At 41.4% G+C, this 4,674-nt stretch overlaps 1 non-coding gene across 1 annotated transcript; it reads right to left on the bottom strand.

Moving 5' to 3' along the window:
• Positions 1-514: 514 nt before the first annotated feature.
• On the bottom strand, positions 515-621 carry LOC141644510 (small nucleolar RNA R71). Its single transcript, XR_012544125.1, has one exon. It is a non-coding gene; the product is annotated as a small nucleolar RNA R71 (small nucleolar RNA).
• Positions 622-4,674: the final 4,053 nt, after the last annotated feature.

Here is a 4,674-nt window from a genome sequence, read left to right as displayed (position 1 = left end):
CTTGACGAAAAATAGGAGACATGTTAGGAGGAATTTAAGAGGTATTAGTGAAGTTGTTCAACCCACTAGTGAGTTTGTCAATCCTTTCGCAATAGAAGGAGAAGAGAACCCATTACACAATACCCCACAAAATCCACCTACAATGCCTAAATTCTCGTCACACTCCGTACCCACCGAGGAGAATCTACCAAATGGTACTCCTACACCGCAACATCTAACCGGAAATTTTATTGCCAAGTCCGCCTTCATCCAATTAGTTGAGAGGAGCCAATTTGGGGGGATGCCTAGTGAGGACCCTCATTCTCATATGGAAACCTTTTGCGACTATTGTGATGCAATCTCTCAAACGGGCGTGACTCAAGACCAAATTAGATCGGTCTTATTTCTTTTTCGTTTAATCAGCACCGCGAAGCAATGGTTGAAGGGCCTTGATAAGGCCACCCTTGGAATAGATTCTTGGAAGAAGTTGGCTCTAGCTTTCTACAAAAAATTCTACCCACCGGAAAAGACTAACATGCTAAGAGCTCAAATTACGGGTTTTAAGCAAAGGGATGAAGAGTCTTTGTATGAAGCTTGGGAGCGGTTTAAGGGAATTTGTCGCTCATGTCCTCACCATGGACTTAGCGAATGGTTTTTGGTACAACAATTTTGGAATGGTTTATATGAAGATTCTAGGAACATTCTCAATATGGGATCAAATGGAATGTTCACCGAAGTTGATGACAATCAAACATGGAACAAGATTGAGGAAATGGCGGTCCATAACTCACAATATAGTAGACCTCGCAAGGCTACTAGAGGAGGAAAACATGAAGTGGACTCCGTTACTCAATTGGGTGCTCAACTTAGTGCTCACATTGACACAATCAACTTGAAGTTTGAACAAGCTATGGCTAGACTTGAGGAAAACACAAAATCATCAAAGCATCATGCTAATGCCATGACGGCATCCTCATCAATCCCAAGTGGGATATGTGAGAATTGTGGAACTTTGGGACATGAACAAGTGAATGTAGGGGAACAAATGAACAAGTGAATGCTATTCCAACTTTTACAATGAAAACACCAAATTCCATCCAAATCTCTCATACAAAAGCCAAAATGTTCAAAACCCTCAAACAACATACACTCCACCACCCATGAGAAACCAAAATCAAAGACCCTTTTACAATCAAAACCAAGGTTACCAAAATCAAAATCCATACAATCACCAAAATGACCAAGGTTTTGATGTCCAAAAAGCGGTCCTCCAAATGCAAAAGAATCAACAAGAATTTTTCACTCAAATGCAAAAAGATAGCCAAGCAAAGGAAACCACCATCAACAACATTCTAGCTCACACCAAGATGTTGGAAACACAATTGACTCAACTAGCATCTTCAAGCTCACAAAGACAAAAGGGGCAATTACCACCTCAAAGTAATCCCCCTAGACATGAAACGTTTAGTGCCATTCACTTGAGAAGTGGTACAAGGTATGAAGCACCGAAGAAAAAAGTTGAGGATGAAGTTGTGGAAGCTAGTGAAAAGGAAGAAATTATGCAAAACTCCAAAGATGGAGAATCATCAAAAGAAGAAAGGTCAAAGAAAAATGAAGACAAGGCCAAGGAGAAGGAGCCCATTGTGATTAGACTCCCTTTTCCAAGTCGTCAAGCCAAGCCCAAATTTGATGATCAACTTGGAAAGTTCATGGAAATTGTGAAGAATTTGGAAGTCTCAATTCCTTTCACGGAATTAATCAATCACGTGCCGGCCTATGCGAAATACATGAAAGATATCCTCACAAAGAAGAAGTCGATCCGGAAGCTTGAGACTATCGCCTTCACTAAGGTGAGTAGTGCAATACTTCAAGGAGTTCACCTCCAAAACTAAAGGATCCGGGAAGCTTCTCAATACCGTGTACCATTGGCGACACAACGATCAACAAAGCCTTATGTGATCTAGGGGCTAGTGTGAGTGTCATGCCGTAATCGGTAAGTAAAAGGTTGGGGATGGGAGAGCTTAAATGCACCAACATCACACTCCAAATGGCCGATAGATCGACGAAGACACCATTAGGGATATGGGAAGATGTCCCCATGCGAATTGGGAAGTTTTTCATCCCGGTGGACTTTGTCATTGTTGATATGGAGGAAGATTCCAACATTCCAATCATCCTAGGAAGACCTTTCCTACACACCGCGGGTGCGGTGATTGATGTGAAACATGGTGAGCTCACTCTAGAAGTGGGAGATGAAAGCATAACTTTTAATCTTGACAAGACTATGAGAGCTCCTCGTTTGCATGAACCATGTTTCATGATTGATCATTATAGCCGAAAGGATGAAAGGAAGAAATCGGAACTCCAATGGAAGAAGAAAATTGAAGATGCTCCATTCAAAGAGCAAGTGAATTGTGACAAGGAGAGCTTGCAAAGCTCGTCAAAATCAATCAAGGAAGAAGAGGATGGCCTCATTGGCCAAGAGAAGAAATTGGGAGAGTTGTCTCCATCTAAGCAAGAGATTTTCAATGATCAACTTAATGAAGTTTGTGGTTTTTGGGACGACGAATTTGAAGGGATTTTTAATCCCTACATTGGTAATGCCATCGATCAAGACCAACAACAAAGGCCAAGGTCTATTGAAGACCTCTACCATGATAATGAACAAGCCTTTGATTACTTTTTCAAGGTGTTGAGCAACATCAACAACACCTTGAACTTGCCCCCTTGACATCTCATCAAGAATGAGAGTTTGGTGGAGTCCTCCCTAAACCACCACTTGTAAATATTTCTAACTCCCTAACTTACATTTCAATTCTTGTATTGCATTTTTTGTCATCTTTGGATTTTTATTTACTTTGATCAAAATAATTGTCATGTTTGAGAGAAGTGAGGGAGGGACTAACAATTTCAATTGATGTTTAGTGCTTTACCTTAGTGTGGGGATGACAATTGCCTAGGCTATCCATGCCTAGTAGTGCCCCCACAATGACGAACACAAGACTTGAAGAAAGAATAGAAGAATGATAAGGGAACCGCATTATGCACGGATGGAACTGAATCCGTGTACACAGGGGAAGAATCCGAGCGGATTCCACAGAATCCGCCCGTCTTCACTAATCCGAGCGTATTGCAGAAAAGACGCCCGTCTTGAACTGAGCTGAATTTTGAAAAATTCTTGACTGTGACTCAATCCGGGCGTCCTGAGCAAGAATCCGCCCGTCTTGAAGAATCCGCCCGTCTTGAAAGAAAGACGTCCGTCTTTGCAGCTGAGGAAAACAAGCAAAATTTTCTGGACTGAAATCCGTCCGTCTTCAAGCAAATCCGCCCGTCCCGTGTCAAGCAAATCCGAGCGTCTTCCACCGAATCCGCCCGTCTATAGGCGAGTTTTGTAAAGCCCAGAAAGAGCAGAATCCGCACGGATTGGGCAGAATCCGCACGGATTGCTCCTGCAGATTCGAAAATTTCGGTCTCTTTAAAACCCCTCCCACCTTCATTCAGCCATTCATTCATTCATAAACACTACCCACAACATCAAAACCCTCATCCTCTCCATTACAAAAACAAAAACCCTCAACAACATTCACAAAAATCAAATCAAATTATCCTTCTAACAACAAATCAATCACTCCTTCAATAAAAATCAAAACCAAGCACAAAATCTTCAACCTTTGAGTCGATTTTTGATTTCATAAAGGCAAAGCCTTTCAGCTTCAAATCGATTTGGGTATACTACAAATTGAAGATTGTTCATTCTTTTCTTGGTTAAATCATCAATGGCAAGGACTAAGGGAGCAACAAAGGCAACAAAGGCACCAAAGGCTAAGGCACTCTCACAAAGGCAAACGGCTCTTCAAACAAAGAAAGCATTGGCTATGGTGGTAGCAACACCAAACTTGGAAGTGCAACAACAACAACAACCTTCTATGGGAGCAACAACACCTTCTACTCCGGAAATCGATCAACTTTTGCATTATCCGGAGGTAACTTTTATTTCCGATACCCATAGAAATACCTTTGTCAAGTTTGCTATGAAGTCATTACAATCCACCAAATTTATATGTGAAGATACCTTAGAAAAATTGGGTGTTCTTGAGCAAACTAGAGCCTGTTTCAATGCCATGGGGTTGAAGAAATTGTTTGAAACAAAGGAATTGACATACCCCTCCCTTACCTTGGAATTTTTGAGTTCCTTGAAAGTCACCAAAGTTGAGAATAGGGAGAATCTCGAGTTTCGTCTAGCTAATGTTAGTAGACACATTACCTTTAGGGAATTGAGTGAAATTTTGGGTCTTAGTGATGAACCAAGTTATTTTAAGAATTATGGAAAGTATGACCCCGAACCTCTTTGGGAGGCAATCTCCGGGAAGAAATTTGAGGACTTTCATGCGATTCGTGCTCTTTTGGTCCACCATCCGGGCATAAGAGTATGGCACAAGGTCGTTGGTAACACCATAATTGCAAGGAAAGATACCAACCATTTCACAAAACTTGATTTTATTCTCCTTGAATCGGCTTTGAACATTGAAAGAGTACACACCAAGCCTTACAATTCTTTGAGGCTCTTGGTAGATAGATGGCTCAACATTGATTGTGGGAAGAAGGGCACAACCGTTATTGTCAATGGCGGCCTAGTCACTATCCTAGCTAAGCACTTTGATCCTAACTTCAATAAGGATAACAAGTACAAAGCAA

The sequence above is a fragment of the Silene latifolia genome, chromosome 2, assembly GCF_048544455.1.
Source record: "Silene latifolia isolate original U9 population chromosome 2, ASM4854445v1, whole genome shotgun sequence".
NCBI lineage: Eukaryota > Viridiplantae > Streptophyta > Magnoliopsida > Caryophyllales > Caryophyllaceae > Silene > Silene latifolia.
This window is presented reverse-complemented; position numbering and strand designations above follow the sequence as displayed.